This window comes from Pan troglodytes, chromosome Y (assembly GCF_028858775.2).
Source record: "Pan troglodytes isolate AG18354 chromosome Y, NHGRI_mPanTro3-v2.0_pri, whole genome shotgun sequence".
NCBI classification, from domain to species: Eukaryota; Metazoa; Chordata; class Mammalia; order Primates; family Hominidae; genus Pan; species Pan troglodytes.
The window spans coordinates 24,648,491-24,669,102 of NC_072422.2; the positions used below are offsets into that span (position 1 = coordinate 24,648,491).

General features: G+C 45.4%; 1 pseudogene; it reads right to left on the reverse strand.

The window, feature by feature from the left end:
- Window positions 1-212: 212 nt before the first annotated feature.
- Window positions 213-20,141, reverse strand: LOC112208067 (F-box-like/WD repeat-containing protein TBL1Y; annotated as a pseudogene).
- Window positions 20,142-20,612: the final 471 nt, after the last annotated feature.

Below are 20,612 nucleotides of genomic sequence, written 5' to 3' on the forward strand. Positions count from 1 at the left end.
GCCTGTGCACACAAGCATGCATATGAAGCTTTCAGCATATCTCCCTTCATGTAAGTCTGCATGCAGAATTTTTCGTGTATTCCCAGCATCCATATTTGTGCACTTTTAAATTTTTGTTCTTCACGCTTCCTCTGAATGATTAGGTGAGTTTAGCATTCATGGAATGAGTGTAGGATAATGTGGAAGAAGCCAAGGGGAGCCCTGTGAAAAGCTCATTCTACAGCTCTTCTTCCTGTGGTTTCTAGCTTCTCTTCCATTGTGCACAGAGAGGGGGATGTGGCCGCTGAAACTGCCAAACAACAGACACAGGTAGATGTAACCGCTGTAACTGTCTAAGGCATTTCCTCAAGTTTACATTCCTGTCTGTGCAACCCTCAGTTGTAAAGCCAAGGTCCTTCCAAGGGTATATACTCTAACTTCCAGTGGAAAGGTGGAAAACAGCAATGAACAAGTGTCTTTATCTGTGATTTTATGACAGGAATCAGCACATGGCAGCCCTCAGGACAAACCTGGGCCACATCTGTTTTTGTAAATAAAGTTTTACTGGATTACAGCCACACCCATTTCTTTATGTACTGCCTGTGGCTGCTTTTGCGCTAAGTTAGAGTTGAGTGGTAGTCACAACAGAGAACACAGTTTGACCCATGATGCTAAAAATATTTACTGTATATTCCTTTACAGAAAAAGTTTGCTGACCCATGGTGTAGATCATTTCTCTCTCTCTCTTTTCTGGCTTCTTGCAGCAACTCAATTAAATGTCTCCAAATGGGTATTGTCATGTCAACCGTAAATACAAGCAGGGAGCTCAGTGGTAGATCCATCTGTATGGTCTGTTTTCCTAGGGAACTTTAAGAGGACAGATGCAGTATCAACAGCTATTATAACAGAAGGTACCTAGTTGGAAAGGGCGTATCTGTTGCACTCCCTTGCCTGTGGGACCCTAGAGATTCCTGGCAAAGTTGCTTCTGAGCCTGAGAGTGCCCTTACTGCAGGGCTCACAGGGAACCCTGAGATGCTCCCAGGGTTTTTGGGAGTTGCACTTTTTAAGTAACTTATCTGTGATGATCTCTTCATCCTCACATTGCATGACCCAGGGCCTTCAGCATTCTTCACACACACAACCTCACTCTCCTATGTGTCATTTTCTTTCTGTCTTTGCATCGGAGTCACTTCTCTTCCTTTTCTTGTTTCCCTTTCTCCTCTCAAGGCTTTTTAGGCTGAATTTTAGCCTCTACAGCTGAGGATAAAACCACCTGTTAAAAGAAGGTGGCAGCGATGAGAGGTAGTGTAGTAATCCTTGCTATATGGCAAGAGGAGATGGGTATTGCATTTTTCATACCTGCTTTTTTTTTTCTTTTTTACACTTTCTGCCACCTTCACTCTTCTGGTTTGACCAATCTGTGAATATTAACAGTACTTTCATCTATTTTTGTCATCTCTCCTTCTGTGGCCATGTGGCTGTTTCGTCAATTGCTTTTCTGCGTCCCTCTTTGGTTGAGCTGGAGCACTCCTCCTACCCCTTTCCCTTCAGTTCTCTCTTCCTCTGTGACATTTTGCTTCTCTCCTACATGAAGCATTTCCCAGCTAATAGTCATTACCTTGGTAACATATGTTTGTGAGGCCCTCGGGACATTCTATGGTGACCAGTGACTCCTATGACCCATCAGTAGAAATCATTTTCCTTTTCCCTGACAAGAGCTTCTGAAACTATTGTTATCTATAACAATGAGAACACATTTTATCTGAAATATGTAGCTGGTACATTTTGAGTTGATCAAGCCCAGGAACTGTATCTTATTCATGTTATTGCCCAAAGCCATGTTGTGAGCACTCAAAACCTAACTACTTAATGGAGTGCCTTTGTCTTTACTTAAATTGTGTTTTTTCATTAAGACCCAGTGCAGGGAATCCACCATCCCAGAGTGTCATTTCTTTTCAGACCTTTTCCCAGCAGGGACCTTCAAAAACTCCCTCCAGTGGAACACCTTAGAGGACCTCCCATTTCTGAGACAGAAACATGGTTGATCTCCCTTACTTACCTACAATTAACTGCTTGTTCCAGACATGAGAAATGACTCATATTTCCTTTGGGCAGTCAGAAGCAAGTTTATGCATTTCCTTTGTTGTTCTTATCCTCTTATCTTGGCTTCCAGATAAGTGGCCAAAGCTTTGTTTCTGAAAAGAATGACTTGACTTTCCTCTCTCAGGTGTGAGCTGGGCCTAACCATGCCATCCCCCACTATGCATCATATACCGCCCCCTGCTGCTGGTCCTCATGGCCAACCCCATCCTGTTCCAAAGACAGTGACTACAGGTAAATAGTAGGGAAGTTCTCTGGGGACATGGCTACTGGGAGTGGCCCCACGCCTTAGTCTTAGACAGTGACACATGTTGTCTCCTGGAATTATTCAGGACAGTTGACTTTATTTGTCATTCTTCAGAGATATCAGCAGAATACAGCTGCAGAAAGTGAGCAGGTTCAATAAATGAAAATGTGCAAGGCTCTGCTGGCCCAAGTTGTGTGCCTTCATTTGTTAGCTCAGCACTAGGACTAGGTGACTTTTCTCTTCTGTGCTGCGATCCTCCTGGGTTGGCTGCAGAAGTGCCCTTGGAGGTCTACGGAGGTGTGTGAGGAACAGGAGAGGAAAGAGGAGAGGGAAGGGACTGAGTGCAGACTGAAGAGGCTCCAGTCCCATAATGCACTTGGCTATCGTCTTTTCTCAAGAAAGAAAACGGGGAGTGCAGCATAGGAAATCAGTTAAGGGCAATGGTTAGAAAAGGATAACAGGAATGAAGCCCTTGACAGCATCCTTGGAAAAGACTTCTGGGCTGGGGCTGGTAAACAGTTGAGTGCCTACTTCCTCCTCGAGGAAGTGTGTCCTGGAGTGAACCCCCAAACCTCCTCATGTTAGCAGTGTTGTAAATCCACATAGTTCTGAAGGAACCTCACTTTGTGCCTCCTCAGAGGAAAGATTTCCGCTGAGAGGCATAAGGCAGATTGACAGTCTGAGGCATGGTTCAGAGGAAGAGGGAAAGTTTATTAAAAGTCTTTAGAACCAGGAATGAAACACAGTAAAGTACACTTGGAAGAGTGCCAAGCAGGCAACTTAAGAGAAGAAGTGCACTGTTTAGCCCTTGACCTGGGGTCTTATATGTTGGCATGGTTTCTGTGGTCTTGCATCCCTTCTTCCATGATTCTTCTCTTGGGGCACACTGTCTGCTTGCACAATGGCCTGTTAGCTTTGGGAGGGGCCATATCTGCAATGTGTTTCTTGGAGTTGTATCTATTCTCATTTGAGGCAGTCTCCTCCCTTACCAGTCAAGTGTTCCTAAAGGAGGGTCAGTTTACCAACCATCTGACAATCACTTGATGGTCACGTCGCATTCCTGGGGAGGGAGACCTTTTCCTGCCCTACTCATGTCTGACTACCTACTGTAACAATCCTGAAGGCAAAGCACAATCAAAGCAATGTCTACCAAGGGGTCTAGTGAAAGCAAAGCAAAAGCAGACTGGGCAGTAGGTCATGACAACAGTTTTTGTTTCTTTGTTTTTTAATGCTCAAGGCATTTTTTCTTGCAGGAGGGCCAAAGAATGAAAGCATCAGTATTAGGAAAGTGGTTTTGAGAAAGTCAAACCTTTAGCACAAAAAAATGCCCAGAAAAAAATTTGACCAGAGGGTCCTTTTCTACCATGACAAAATTCCTGCGCATTCATCTCATCAAACATGGGCAATTTTGCAAGAGTTAGATTTTCCTAAGGAGCACGCCCCCTAGATTCCTCACATGCACAGTTCACAATAGAGTTCCTGGTCCTATGAGAATTTAACCCCACCACTGATGTGACAGGCAGCAGAGCTCAGGTGGTAAAGATGCACTGCTTCCTATGCACCTCCTGCTGTGCAGCTGGTTCCCCAGGGGTTGGGAACCCCTGCTGTACAGCAAAAAGAAACCTCTTTAAAGCTAGTCATTTGCCACTGGCATTCTTCAGGGAGCCACCAAAGCTGCCTGCCATGCCTGCATTTATCCCAGGGAACTCTGCCACATGGTTTGATATCTGCCCAGTTCCCACGCAGTTCTTCCTGGAGCATTCCAGGGTTCTGCAGTATCACTCAGGGTGCCCAAATTCACCTCCTGGGAACACACTTGCTCTACTTGGCAAGAAGTAAAGAGAAAAATGAAAATGAGCAGGATGAATTCCAGACAACACTAGGAGATGGGATACATATTTTCCCTAAATGTGACAATAGCTCGCTTAACACTGAGTCTTCATTTGCCAATTCAAGACCTGCATTTGGGATTTGGCCACTGCAAAACTCCAGGTCATGGCGATGGCCACAAGCACACTTGGATCTGTGAAAGGAAGATAAATCTTGGGGCCCCCAACTCACTAAACTAAAGAGAAAAGTCAAGATGGGAACTTCTTAGGGCAAACCTGCCTCTCATTCTATTCAGTCACCTCTCTGCTCACTGAGATAAATGCATATCTGATTCCCTCCTTTGCAGAGGCAAATCATGTTTCTTGAGCATGTGGGTTCAGATGCCTGGCTCCACATCCCACAGTTTCAATGCAAAATTGAATGAAGCACTAGTAAGGTGGGAGGAAAAGCAAAATCACATACATATGGCAGTTTTAAAAAGTTCTCCATAACGTGTGTCGTTGGATCTCCAGGAGTTGTCTTTCCCAACGTTTATGTTTCAAAAGATAATAATCTGAGGAGCTTTGTCTCTTCTAAAATGTATTAAAAACAAAGCCATAGTCATTAAACAAACATACAAAAGTTTTGATGTTTTTACTAGGGAAACAAATTGATATATACACATTAATTTTTGTGCACTTTCTATACATATGAATGGTTAATATTTTTGAAGAATATTAACCAAATTAATTAAAATGGTCCTACAATTTTTTAAGATGAAGTCTTGCTCTGTTGCCAGGCTGGAATGCATTGGTGAGATCTCAGCTCACTGCAGTCTCCATCTCCCAGGTTCAAGTGATTCCCCTGCCTCAGCCTCCCAAGTAACTGGGACTACAGGTGCGCACCCCAAGCCCAGCTAATTTTTTGTGTTTTAGTAGGGACAGGGTTTTACCACATTGGCCCAGATGGTCTTGGTCTCTTGACTTTGTGATCTGCCTGTCTTGGCCTCTCAAAGTGCTGAGATTACAGGTGTGAGCCACCACACCTGGCCAAAAATGGTCCTATAATTTTAAACACAATAGCTATTATTACTAAATTAATGCAGAGAACCATATTTGGAAAAATGCCAAATTAAGTTAAGAATAAACATATAAAAAGTTTTTTTAGGCCAGGCATGGTGGACCACATCTGCAATCTTGGTGCTTTGAAAGGTGAGGTGGGAGGCTCCTTTGAGGCCGGGAGTTGGAAACCAGCCTGGGCAACAAGGTGAGACACCTCCCCCCGCTTCTCTCTCTCTCTCTCTCTCTATGTGTATGTGTGTATATATATATATATATACATATATATATATATACTCACACACACATATATACACAAACACACACACAAACACACACACACATTCTTCAAGCAACAGGAATTATTGTTTTTTGAGACAGAATTTTGCTCTTGTTGCCCAGGACGGAGTGCAATGGTGTGATCTCGGCTCACTGCACCCTCTGCCCCCTGGGTTCAAGAGATTCTCTTGCCTCAGCCTTCCAAATAGCTGGGATTACACGTATGCTCCAACACACCCAGTTAATTTTTATATTTTTAGTAGAAACAGGGTTTCGCCACGTTGGGCAGGCTGGTCTCGAACTCCTAACCTCAGGTGATCCACCCACCTTGGCCTCCCACAGTGTTGGGATTGCAGGCGTGAGCCACCACATCTGGGCCAAAACCATGGTTATCTCAAAGGCAGGATGGTTTTGGCCCCTTCAAAGTGAGCTACCACTTTGATTCCTCTGAAGGGCTTGAACACAGGCGCATGGACACAATTTAGCAAAATTTCCCGTTGTCGTTATGTAGGGCAGAGCTTTATCAATTGTGCTGCCTGCCCTTACTTTGCCAACATGATGTAGGTTTTGGCTTGCTGGCAGAGGCCCGGTGGGGCTCCACTTGACGGTATAGATCTCTTGGCTGTGAGCCTAAAGATCGTGGATGCATGCGTCCTGCTTCATACTCCAGATCTACAGGACACACCGGCCACAACAGGATCAAAAGCCAATCCTGCACCCGGGAATGATGTGGCATAATTCCTCTGGGGTGCACACGTAAGGCTGCTGGCCCACGGCGGGGTTGTGCGCAGTGGTGAGAAAGCCAGCAGGAAGGCTTGGATTCTCACTGGGACCCCACTGAGAAATCGGAGTTCACTGGATAACAGAGGAAGGGAGCCTGGCCAGTAACAAATAAAGCTCACCCTGGTCAGGAACAGATAATCCTCATGGAAGAATGACCATGAGACTGGCGTCGAGTGCCGGGGTTTGTCTGGGATAAACAGCCCACTCCTTGCGATGCCAACGCTACCTTCAATGTCATGTCATCAGAGCAGGATGCCAGCAACATTCCAGAAGGATCCCATTTGATATGTTGACCTCATTCTCAAAGAAAGCAGAGTCTGAAAAAGACATCAGGGCCTGTGAGTAGATGAGGTCGCCTTCCAGCAGGGGACAGCAGCGCAGCACCGTCGCTGCAGAAGTCCTTTGGCTTCAGCCTGAAATCGAAGAGCACAGCCCAACCAGCCTTCTAGTTTCCTCTTTTTCTCACTTTGCCTTTTTCATTTATATAAAACCACATCTATATCCCACACATCACCAGCCACTCTCATCCATATTTCTTTAAGAAGAAAACATCCCTGCAAGGAAGGAAGGCAAGTGAATAATTCATGTATCTTAAAACGCAGCAAATAAAACCAGTTATTTTAAAAACTGGGCTTTGAAAATTACTTTCCTAAGCATTCTTTATTTTTATTTTATTTTTGAGGGAGGGTTTTGCTGTTGCTCAGGTTTGTATTCAGTGGCTTGATCCTAGCTCACTGCAGCCTTACCTCCTGAACTCAAGCAATCCTCCTGCCTCAACCTCCCAAATTGCTGGGACTAAAGGCAGGCACTACCAGGCCCAGCTAATTTTTTTTTCTCTTTTGATAGAGATAGGTTGCTGAAAGTAGTCTTGAACTGCCGGGCTGCTGGGCTCAAGCTGTCTTCGCACCCCTACCTCTAAGATGTCTGGGACGAAATGCAGACAACCACCACGTCCAGCTAATTTTTTTTTTTTTTTGTATTTTTATCTAGATAGGGTTTCCCAAGCTGGTCTTGAGTCTTGAAGTCCCAGGCTCAAGCAACCCTCTGGCCTTGGCCTCTCAAAGTACTGGGATTATAGGAATGTGCCACCATGTCAGGTCTCCTATGCACTTATTTGTTTTTGTTTTTGTTTTCTTGAGGTTGAATTTTGCTCTTGTTGCCCATTCTGGAATGCAATGGCACGATCTCTGCTCACGACAACCTCTTATCTCCCAGGGTCAAGCGATTCTCCTGCCTTAGCCTCCCGAGTAGCTGGGATGACAGGCATGGGCCACCACACCCAGCTAATTTTGTGTTTTTAGTAGAGACAGGGTTTCTCCATGTTAGTAAGGCTTGTCTTGAACTCCTGACCTCAGATGATCCACCTGCCTCGGCCTTCCAAAGTGCTGGGATTCCAGGCATGAGCCACTGCACCCAGCCAGTTCTGTGCACTTTTAATCCAACAGTTCCTTCCCATGCCTACACCTTTTACAAGGCATTTGTCCCTGAAGGTGAGTGGAAATGGAGGGAGGGATAAACTCAAGAAGTGAAGCCTCAGCTCTTGTGGAGTTCAAGCTGGATAAGGGCTGACTTAGATGGAAGACAGGTGACCAAAATGCACACAGACAGATACACACGTGCAAAGGAAATGAAAGGCAAGTGCTGAGCAGCAGAAACAAACAACACCGGCAAAATCCTGGCTAGGGGCTCCTGATCCACTGCAAACAACCAGATATATAAAAGCACAGGGTGAGCACTAGAACCTACAGGTCCGGACACTTGGAGACTCTGAGGCTAAACAGTGGAAGATAAAGTTCAAAGTCATCAGGGACCAAGGCAGAAAAGGACACACTGAAACAGACACATATAAGCGAACCACTTGCAGCAAAGGCTTAGCTGGGGAACAGCCTGCACAGGAGAAATGGGGCAAGATCCTTCCTAAGGAGTGACAGTAGGGTTCCATATGCCCCATACACTCCCACTATCTGATGCCTATTGTCCTGGCCTACCAATTAACTAATTTTACAAGGAAAATTAATTTTCTAAATATTTTCGAACTCCTGAGGGCTCCAGTTTGCATGATAAACTATGGTCACGCTGCTTTCTAAGGAAACTGAGTTTTGAAGGGTGTGAACAGGACAGTGACAAGCCACCTGTGTGTTCTTTGTGATATAGGTGGCCCAGGAAATGGAGGAAGAAGCATGATGGCCAAGGAACAGGCTGCTGTGAAAACCCAGGGAGGGTGGAGGGGGCTGGCTGAAGAGGGGCTTGACAGAGTGTGAGCCCGCAAAGGTGTCTATGAGAATGGATGTGTCTTCCAGGAGCAGGCTGCTGGGATGGCCAGGAGGGCAGACAAGGCCTATTGAAAAGAGGGCTGTGAGCATGCTTATGTGTCTATGAGCATGGATGTCTGTTCCAGAAGCCTGCTGGGAGAATCTGGAAAGGGTGGAGCAGACCAGTTGGAGAAGAGGTTGAGACTGTGAGCAGGCTTAGGTGTCTATGAACGTGGATATATGACCCAGGAGCAGCCTGCCGGAAGATCCCAGGGAGGGCAGAAGGGGCCTGCTGAAGAGGGAGATGAGAACATGCTTAGGTGCCTGTGAGCATGAATGTTTGTGCCAGGAGCAGACTGCCCGGAGAGACCAGGGAGGGTGGAGGGGTCCACGGAAGAGGGAGCTGAGAGAGTGTGAGCATACTTCAGTATGTGTGAGTGTCAGTGTGGGTGCTAGGCTAGCAAGGGAGGCTCTCACTGCAGCTGTGGAAAGGAAAACCCATCAGCCCAGAATGTGGAGCCGGTCACCTTGGCCTCTCTGCATCCAAACCCATATAAAGGAACAAATTTTTTCCTGAGAGTTGATCCTACAGCCTCTAATCCAAGTCCCAGTTCCTGGGTGGCCTCCAGAGTTGGCTCATGGGTCTCCACTCAACCCCACTGACCTAGAGCTTTGTTTAGGGCCATCAGCCACAGTAAGACCCACTTAAAGGGCTAAGTCCCATGCTGATGGCAAGGTCCAGGGCAGGACAGCTGGGAACCAAGGATACTGTGTGCAGCTCTATTAAAACCTTGAGGATAGGCTGGGTGCAGTGGCTCATGCCTGTAATCCCAGCACTTTGTGGGGCTGAGGTGGGCAGATAATGAGGTCAGGAGATTGAGACCATCCTGGCTAACACGGTGAAACCCCGTCTCTACTAAAAGTACAAAAAAATTAGCCGGGTGTGGTGGTGGGCACCTATAGTCCCAGCTACTCGAGAGGCTGAGGCAGGAGAATGGCGTGAATCTGGGATGCAGAGCTTGCAGTCAGTGAGCCGAGATCATGCCACTGCACTCCAGCCTGGGCAACAAAGTGAGACTCCATCTCAAAGCAAACAAACAAACAAAAACAAAAATAAAAACTGAGACTAGTCCAGGGTTAGGGTAGATAAGTTTAGACCAGTAAAAGAGAGCCACTTTGGAGCAAGGAGATATTAACAGGACAATATGTTCCTGTACTCTAAAAGTGCCTTCCTTTGGGGTGGGGACCCTTGGGACAGGGGCAGGGAGAGGTGGGCAGTAGGGGAATGAGGACAAAAGAATTTACATCATTTAAGTTACTGGCATGATGACAAATCTACAGGGACTGTGATCATCCTTTCCTGCTTTAACAGGGGACTACACCAACAGGGGACTACATCAACCATGGAAAGATATTCTAGTCGCTGGTAAGAAAAAGGCGAGACACCGTGAGCCCTCCTGGGCTCACTGTTGATGTGCTCTGTATTTTCTGGAAGAGGCAGGCATACAGGCCAGCAGCCACTATCAGGTGTGTGGCATTCACAAGGGCAGTGGGAGCTCAGGAGGTGCCATGAATCTTCCACAGGGTGTGCAGAGGACACATAAATGGGCCTGGAGGGTGGAGAAGCATCTGTGTCAGAGTGAGGGCTGCTGTGAGAGTCTAAGTCGGGGAGTGTTCTGGGAAGATCTTAGCACAGATTGAGGTGCTTGGCTGCACATGCCTTTAGGAGGACAGAGGCACAGGGCATTTTTGGACACTAGCCCAGGAGGCAAAGGCTAATAAATGGTTTAACAGTATACTGGCAATTGCAGAAGTAAGGTAGAGATCATAGAAATTGGAGAATTTGAGAGAGATTTGATGAAAGACCAGAAAGAGCCTCAGAGTCCATACTGAAGAATTTGTTAAGTTGGTTGTTGTTCATATTGTTGTTCCCCGGTATATAGTGGGAACATTTTCAGCCTCTGCTTACTTTTAGGATTTCTTTTGTCATTGATTTTGATGTTTTATACCACATGCCTAGGTGGGTAGGTATGGTTCTTTTTATATTTATTCCTCTTAGGATTTCCTGAGCTTCTCAAATTAAATGATGATGTTTTCCACCAAATTTAGAAACAAATTGGTCATTATTACCTCAAATGATTTTCCTGCTTCATTCTTTCTTCTTTCCCCATTATGCACATATCTTTTAGGCTGCCTGATATTGTCCCAGGCTGTTAAACCCACTGATGTGGTTGGATATTTTACCCCACCCAAATCTCAGGTTGAATTGTAATTCCCAGTGCTGGAGGTGGGCCCTGGTGGGAGGTGTCTGGATTATGGAGGCAGATCCCTCATGTCTCTTGCCCCTGCTTTAGCCATGTGAGACTCCTGCTTGCCCTTCACCTTCTGTCATTGTTGTAAGCTTTCTGAGGCATGCCCAGAAGCCGATGCTTTCTGTACAGCTTCAGGACTTTGAACCAATTAAACCTCTTATAAATTATCCAGTCTCAGGTATTTCTTTATAGCAATCCAAGAACAGCCCAATACACCTACCTACTAACATTTTCAATGCTGACATTATATTTCTTAGTTCTCAAATTTCCTTTTTAAAAAATTAACTTAAAGAGATCTCACTCTATTGCCTAGGCTGGAGTGCAGTGGTGTGATCACAGTTTGCTGCAGCTTCAGAGTTTCCCTTTTGGGGTGAAAAACACTTCCTGAATGAGGTAGTCCATGTACTGCCTGCATTTGGAGCTATTTGTCTTAGCACCTTCTGCCTCATCAATGGTGTTCAATTAAAGCAACACCAAAAACTAATTTCACTGGCAGCCCTAAGAGGTGTGTTTGATGAAGGTCCCAAGCTGTGCAGGAGTGGCCACAGAGGAGATTCTCTTCCTCTCCAGGGCAGCAGGGCAGAAACAGTGTCTTCCCTGGGTCTCCCTCACTCTCTGCACTGCCTATATGAGGAAGAGTCCCTGCTGTGGTACCATGTGGAATGACAGACGTGGACGCCTATGCATTATGCCTTAACAGGACTTCTGGCTCATGGTCTTGTCTCCTGCAGGACCCATGTGCCCTGCTTGGAGCCCTCCCCAGGAACTGAGTTGTGCCGTACCATCTTGGACAGTTTTTGAGGTTAGCACTCCCATTCAGAATACCATTTAAGCACTCCAAACTGTCCGACAGGAAAGACACTTAGATCTCCTCCTGGACAGTGCTCCAAGGACAAGTGATATAATAATCAACTTTTCTCTCAGACATTGAGGGATTGATTCCCTCAAGATGTATCAGGCATTTGTCAATAAGGGAAGTGGCACCTACTCCCTTTTGTTCACTTTAAACAAGTCTAAAGTCTTCCAATAGTCTGTTAGCTCTAGGGGTGGCCACCAGGCTTTGTTTTAATGTAAGAGGCCACATCTAACAACAGAACTGAGATACACAGATAGGAAACTTGGGAAAGAAAATGCAGACTCACGTAGGAAACTGGTAAATCAGAATCTCTACAGATTCTAGACTCCAGATGCTGCATGTGGCCTGGACTGGCCCCCACATGCAAATGGATGTGGTTATGTCCAGAGCAGCAGCCTCACATCTGTGCAAGAAGGCACTAACACCATAGGCCTAAGGTTGCTCTTGTACAAAGGCCTGATTGCAAGGCCAGTCCTTGGCTAGTGACTGAGAATTTAGGTGTCTGAAGAGTTCCTGCCCTTGACTAACAGAGGCAAGTAGCTCAGTCTGCCAACCCTGGTGCAAATACACCCTCTGTCCTTCAAGGGTCTGCAGTTTTGGCTTGCGCTGGGCCATGGGTGCCTATGTAACCAATTCCCAATAAAAACCCTAGGCACTGAGGCTCTATGGAGCTTGCCTGCTAGAAAGCACTTCACAGATATAGTTACAACTTATTTCTGGAAGAATTCAGCATGGTCTGTGAGAGTCCACTGGGAGTGGAGCCTTTGAAGCTCTGGATTTGGCCATGTGTATTGTTTCCCTTTACAGATGTTGCACTAAATTATTGTGCTATTAGGAACCTTAGCTGTGAATATGCTGAGTCCTGGGAGTCCTTGCAGCAAAGTTCCAATCCTGGGTGTGGTTTTGGGGAGCCCCCAAAGCAGCATCCCTCTTGGAATTACAAAAGAAAGGGGGCTGCACTGATTCTGTGGCTGGTTCACTGCTGTGTTTGAGAGTTGTGAGTAGACAAGTGCCAAAGTCATCTGTATCTTGCAAACCTTATGAGCAATGCTTGCCACAAAATGGGTCTCCTTCTGACCAAATAGGCTCCCTGGGCTCTGTGTTCTGTGTATTCACATTTACTTTAAGGGGCATTTCATATAAGTCTAAATTATTGTTATTATCTGTTTGTATTTATTAGAGACAAGATCTCCCTCTGTCATCCAGGCTGGAGTGCAGTGGTGCAATCACAGCTCACTGCAACCTCAATCACCTGGGCTCAAGCAATCCTCCTGCGTCAGCCTTCTGGGTAGCTGGGACTACAGGTGTGTGTCACCATGCCTTGCTCCCTCCCTTCCCCTCCCTTCCCCTCTTCTCCCCTCCCCTCCTCTTCCTCTCCCTTACCATTTCCTTTTCCCTTTTCTTTTCTTTTCTTTTTTTTTTTTCTTTTCTTTTCTTGTAATTTTGGTTGAGATAGGGTCTTGCTATGTTGCCCAGGCAGGTCTTGAACTCTTGGACTCAGGGGAACCTCATGTCTCAGCCTCCCAAAGTGCTTGGATTGTATGTGTGAGCCACCACACCCAGTCTAGTTTTGAATTATTTTCAAATTATAAAATACAAACATAAAAACTCACCTGAATGAAAAGGAAACTGCTGTTTGGTTTCTCCTGTGTGAGCATCCCAAATTATTGTTGTCTGTGCTCTGCAGACAAAGGGAAAGTTAGTAATTACTCCTGCAAAGTTTTCTCTAGTAACATGTATCTTACGAGAAAAGACAGTGAGCCTCTCTCCTTATACATCAGCACTATCCGATGCAGATAGAAAGCAAGCCTCATGGACTAGTTTTAATTCTCTAGGATCCACATTAAAAATTAAAAAAAAATGTAAGATTCATTAACAATCTTTTATTTTACTCCCATATTCCCTAAAGGATACCATCTCAACATGTAAGCATTATCAAAATCTTACTGCACTATCTGCTTTCTTTTCCTCCCATCCTCAGTCTTTGAAGTACAGCATGTTTTATACTTAGCAGTCTGGATAGCCACATTTGATGAGCCCATCAGCCAGAGATGCTGGTGTCAGTTTTAAGATCAGACCATGCCTAACCAACACTTGCAAAAACTGCCAAAATTTTTCCTCATCCCCAAATGCAGGAAACTATTAAAAAACCTAGAACAAAGCATCTCTAAAGATTTTTTGGAATTTTTCCAAGTGCAAGGCTGCAAAAAAAAAGCCATTTCTCAAAATGCCTCTGCCTGTGACTCTATGAACTGGGGCCAGTGAAAATGGGGGCAGAGTCACTGGCATGCACTGGGACCAGGCATCAATGTATAGGCCTATCAATAAGGAGAAAAGCAATGTAGACCATATTAGTTCTTATGAACTTATACTGATGTGGGGAAGATTATTTAGAGAAGGACTTCAATGAATAGCATTGGAAATTTGTGTTCATCAGCTGGAATTTTCAACAAAATTGGGAACTACATACACTTCTCTGTCAAGATTTTGCTTTAAGAAGAATGAATTCTATTGTTTGTTGACTGTGGGCATTTTTAGAAGAACTGAGAAGTGTCTTTGAAACTTGGTAATCATGGGTTTTGGGTCAGCCCTTGGACTATTAACATTTCTTTAGATGTTAGTATATAATTCTACTTTATTTAGCCATGCCAAAGCTAATCTAATACTGCAGAGAATATACAAACTCATCATACTTGTGCCTGTCTCCTATCTGGGTAGTACTGGATGAGTTAACACAACAGTGAAGTGCTTGATAAAGAAAAGTGCTGTCAATTTCATAAGTTATTTTTAATAACTCAAGCAGCAATTACTGAGAGCCTACTGAATGCACAGCAAACTGCTTTGTATGTACATTACTTGAAATTAAAACATCTTGACAAAAATCTGATAGTAGCTAAATGGGAATGTTTAGTGCATCAACCACAACTCAGCTTTTAAAATATACACTAGGCTACCAAGTCTGAATGAAGGGTTTCTTGACATAAAAGAGAGTGAGATATCTTATGAATGAATGATTTGTTGACCTAGTTATATCCTACTCTAGGGGTCAGAAAGCTTTTTCTGTCAAGGGCCATGTAGTAGGAATTGCAGATTTCGAAGACCATGTCTTCTCCCTTACAGCTGCTCATCTCTGCTGTTGCAGCATGAAAACAACCGTGGACAAGTCCCAACAAAGGAATGTGACTGTGTCCCAATAAAACTTTATTAAAAAACGAACAGATGAGGTGCCAGACTTGTCCTGTGTGTGCCACAGTTTGCCAAATGCAATTATGACTTCTCTAAGAGTAGGATAATGTATAAAGGTCAAGTCTATCATTTTATAGTAACTTTCAACAGAAACCTGTGACTGAAGATTTTCAAGTTATCCTGACATTATCACAAAATGCAAAGTCTCATAAAAGCCTGAGCATCGTCCATTATTCAGGAATGGTTTCCAGTTGTAGAAACAAAAGTTGATGTAAAAACACGTAAGTTTTTGTTTGTTTGTTTGTTTGTTTTTCAATTCTAGATAATGCTTCTTTCCCAAAGCCATGGCTTAGAATTCCTGGTGAGTCTTGGGAATGCATAACTCTTCCAGGAAGGCTGACTCCTGCTCAGAGAAATCTATCGTCTACAATGGGAAGCAGCAGTTAATCAAATTAGGACAACTGAAGCCTGAGAAACACTCACAGCCTGTGCTACTCAAGTTCCTCAGTGGGTGAAAGTTTAGGCAGTGCACTCCCCACATCACATGGCTCCTTCCAGCAACTGACAGATGCAATGTGGATATTTTCTTCTCTCTATCAATCACTGAACCATGTACCTCCCATAAAAGGAAACTGCACAAGGGTCTAGAGAACAGCAGAATATATTAAGAGATTATGTGCTACAAATCAACAAAAAGATCAAACTCATAAAAACAAAGCCTAAACCAATCCTTTCCATTTCTTAAGGGGAAGCACAAAACCTAAAAGTTCCAAAAAGACATGATTTTTAGATCTAAAAAAATTGGCTGGGTACAGTGGCTCATGCCTGTATTCCCACCACTTTGGGAGGCTGAGGCAGGTGGATCACCTGAGGTCAGGAGTTTGAGACCAGCCTGGCCAACTTGGGGAAACCTTGTCTCTACTAAAAATACAAAAATTAGCTGGGCATGGTGGCATATGCCTGTAATCCCAGCTACTCAGGAGGCTGAGGCAGGAGAATCGCTTGAACCCAGGGGGCAGAGGTTGCAGTGAGCCAGGACGGTGCCACTGCAGTGCAGCCTGGGTGACACAGCAAGACTCCGTCTCAAAAAAAAAAAAAAAAAAGAAAGAAAGAAAGAAATCAGTGGCTGTGCACTGCGGCTCACACCTGGAATACCAGCACTTTGGGAGGCTGACAGAGGAGAATCACTTGAGCCTAGTAATTCAAGACCAGCCTGTCCAATATGACAAAACCCTGTCTTTTTAAAAATAAAAAAAGTAGCCAAATATGGTGGGAGATGCCTGTAATCCCAGCTACTTGAGAGGCTGAGGCAGGAGGATCACTTGAACCCTGCTGAGGCGGAAGTTGCAGTGAGCTGAGATGGTGCCACTGCACTCCAGCCTGGGCAACAGAGTGATCCTTTCTCCCTACCCCCCAAAACAGTAAAAGACAAACAAATAAATAAGCACCTACAGGCCAAAGGGGCATATTTTAAGCTAATACTCACTTTGTCCACACCAGTACTCAAAATATAATTCCCTTTTTTGCTCCATTTCAGGGCAAAGATAGGGCCTTTATGTTGGCCTGAGGTGCTGGTCAGGTTACCTGTTAATAAAAACAAACATGTTGATTTTGTTGTCATGGTCTGTTCAATCAAGGGTTATGTATGGCAGCTCTTCTTACCTGACCCCAGCACGAGGGGTACAGGACTTATCATTTTCGGTCCATATTCTTGCAAAACCATCGTATGAACCTGTAGCCAATAGTGTTCCATCACTCTGAGGGCCAGAAAGAGACACAAACCCACAAAAACAGCTTAGGAGTGGGAGCACCAAAGCAGCTCAGAGAGCCTCTCTCAGGATCCCAAGTCCAGAGGGTTCTTCAGGCAATAGTTGGTGCCATGCAATGTTAGCACACCCTGCTCTTAAATCAAATGTGCGGCATGAAGACCAAGGAGACAAGGGAGCAATGAAAACACAATGGAACCATTCACCACTTTGTGTTCTCTAATGAGTGACGGAACTAAAAACACCATGATGAAAGTTATCATGACACTTTGCAGAAAATAAAAAGCAGTGGAACTGTGTGCATCCCATGTGTCAATGCACATGACACTTGTTGCTGAAATCCTAAGGTGAAGAGGCACCTTTTCTAGGCTGCACCTCATGTCTCCCCTGGAGAAATACCTCATAGCTCCCAGCCTATTTCCCCACCATGAGACCACAGGCTCATTTTGCTAAGACATGTTCACGATGCAAAGATATGGCTACCAAACAACCAGCTCACTGTCTGCCTGATGTGGCCTTATTAAGAGCTCTTAGAAGCCAAGACCACCTCTGTGGGTAGCCCCCCAGGTTGGGCCAAAGTACGTAGGACAACCTGTCTCCTATGTCTGCACACATTCCATCACTGCAACCCATGCCTGGCTGGCAGATTTTACCAATTTCAAAGTGCCCAGGGGGTGGAAGATGCTTACGTTCCAGTCCAGTGAAATGACATCTGACATCTTTGTTACTTGGGATGTCATGGCCCCTTCTGGTATACGGTGCCTTAACATAAGCTGGGTGGAGGCCCTGTTGCCATTCTCATTCAGGTTCCATATCTTTGCAGTTGAGTCTTCAGATCTGCAGAATAAAAACACAGGAGGCTCTGGCGTTTGGTTGAAATTGGATGAAAAGCTCACCACAGCTTTCTCTCTGGCCAGGTGACATCGTCCGCATGTGCTCTTCTGCCTTTTTTCATACCATTGGATGCCTGTTTCTGTCCTTGCCATCTTTGCATTTGGTAATTTTAACTGCCTTGTGTTACTCTTCACCCCACAGAGAAAAGGACTTGAACTATGGCTTCTGCACAATATGAGACCCATAGAGAAGTGGCTCATAGAGTCACCCATTTCTGGGTCCATCCAAACTGGGATAAGAAGGGGAGTGCATGTTCCTTAAGGCAGAACTCCAGAGAAGGGCAAGCAGCTTGCATCTCCCTGACCCTGGAGTGCCCCAATCCTGACTTCCTTACTTGGAAGCTAGCAAATCACTGACAGTTCCAGGCACAAGTGAACACCTCAGACTCGTGGGCCCAAAGGACTGTGGCTTTGTTGGGAGGAATCTCAACATTCCCATCCATTTCCATTGGCTTTCAGTGATTATCCGTCACAGGAGACATAAAGAGACATGTGGCTTACCAATACAAGAGGAAGGCATTTAAAGGGCACTTTTGTTTCCAGAAATATCTTATTTTTATGTACTAAGTAATACTACTTCTAATGAGTCTAACTAAATTGTGGCTTTTGTGCAGTTTAGAAAATATATCAGATTTCTTTATAATTTCACAGTCTCTAAACTCCACCAAAAAACAAAAAGTTATTTTGACCAAGTGTGGTAACTTACACCTGTAATCCCAGTGCTTCGGGAGGCAAAGGATGGTGAATTGCTTGAGGCCAGTAGTTCAATGCCAGCACAGGCAACTTGGCAAGACCCCATTTTTACAAAAAATTGAAAAATTAGCCAGATACAGTGGCACATGCCTATGGTCCCAGCTACTCAAGACACTGACACGGGAGGATTGATTAAGCCCAGTATGTAGAGGTTAGAGTGAGGCATAATTACACCACTGCACCCAGCCTAGGGGACAGAGCAATACCCTGTCTCTAAATGCACCCCAGGGAAACAATTATTTACTCTTTGTAATTGAGGCCAGCAAATTATAGCTCATGGATGAAATCTAGCCACCAGCTGTTTCTGCATAAATAGTGTGACTGGCACTCCACATGTTTTCACATTACTTATGGCGACTGTTATGGGTTAAACTGTGTCCCCATAAAATTTGTATCTTGAAGCCCCAATTTCTAGGATCTCAGAATAAGGCTATATTTGGAGACAGGGACTTCACAAAGATTAAGCAGCGTAAAATGAGGTCACTACAGTCGACCCTAACCCAACGCGACTGCTGTTCTCATGAAAAGAGGGGATTAGGACACAGACACCTACAGAGGTACGACCATGTGTGGAGACGGGGAGAAGACAGCATCTACAAGCCAAGGAGAGAGACCTAAGAAAAAAACCATCTCTGCCCTCACTTTGATCTCAGGCCTTACCGGGCGCAGTGGCTCAGGCCTGCAATCCTAGCAATTTGGGAGGCTGAGGCAGGTGGATCACCTAAGGTCAGGAGTTCGAGGCCAGCCTGATCAACATGGAGAAACCCCATCTCTAATAAAAAATACAAAATTAGCTGAGTGTGGTGGCACAGGCCTGTAATCCCAGCTACCTGGGAGGCTGAAGCAGGAGAATTGCTTGAACCTGGCAGGTGGAGATTGCTGTGAGCCAAGATCATGCCATTGCACTCCAACCTGGGCAACAAGAGTGAAACTGTCTCAAAAAAAAAAATCTGTTTGCTGGTGCACAAACGTGCCTGCACGCACGTGCACACACACACGAGTGCACCATGCACGGAACATATGCATGCTCTGAACTTACATACATGCTGAAGTGGCATCTCTACAGGTTTGTAGAGGAGTAGTATGTACAAGTGGAGCAGGTTCTCTGGATAGAAGTTCAGACTCACTGACTGACTTGCCATGTACTCTCTGGCAATCACCTAACAGGGAATGATGTTCTTGGATTTTGCAAAGACTAAATAACCTGATGTCCAGTGTCTGGGGCCCAGTGCCCTCGGCAGAAACCGTGAGCTCAACGATTATACCACAATTTGGCCAAAAACACTCAACATGGAAGGCGAGAGGCTGAGACCAAACGTGTCCACGAATTAAACCCTTTTCTTTATGATGGGCAATAACCATGCGTTATAGGAGTGTTCCCAGATTAGCAGTGCACGCGATTTCCTAAAGTTGAAGATGAGAATAAAGAGGGTCAGGTTGAAGGGTTGTGATTGAAAAAATGGAAGGGGAAGCTCTTCCGGCTAGATCTTAAGCAAACACTAGAGAGCAGCTTCGAAGACGCTGATAGCAGACTTTAAGAAGGCATTCGGATTGGCCGAGATTTAGAAGAAAAGAACACAGAGAAGCCCAACGAACTTCAAGAGCCTGCACACTCACTGATTGCATGTGCTCCTTTCTCTTCCCCATTTACTGTTGCCTCTCCATTCTTTGGTGGATTTTGCTGGGAAAGGCCATCTGGTGTCATGGTTGCCACCTTTGCCATGGCTGCTGCCTCTGCGGCTGCTGCACTGGCTTGTTGCTGAGAGAGCTTCTCTCCGAACTTCTGCTGCTGCGTCTGCACCACGTCAGGAGTCACGGCGTCTGTCAGGGACAGGGACTCTATGGGTCGGCTGTCGAACACCACCATCCAGGGGAAGCAACCTAAGGGACAGCCATCAACTCTCGCGGGTAAGCGTTCTGGGAATGGTCTCTACTTTCTGGGCAGGAAGGGCTCCGGGAAGTGGAGCATAAACAGCTGGCTCCCAGCAGCCAGGGGGCCGCGGCGGAAGCAACAGGGACCCGGAGCCGGGGAGCCTGGGGTGAATGATTCCATGGTGGGCAAACGGCGAAGAACATGGCGAACTGTTGTTAAGAACTAGGTGTGACCGCTGTTCTGAGTATCAAACCCAGCTGCGGCATTCAGGACAAAAAGGCCATTTATTCTTGATAAAATGTGTTATCCCTGACGCAGTGATTCTCAACAGGGGTGTGACTGTGCCTCCTTGGGGGATATTATGCAATGTCTGGAGACACTATTGGTTGTCACAACTAAGAGAGGATGTGTGGTCCTGGCATCTGGTGAGTGGAGCCCGGGGATGAGGCTCAACACCCTGCAGTG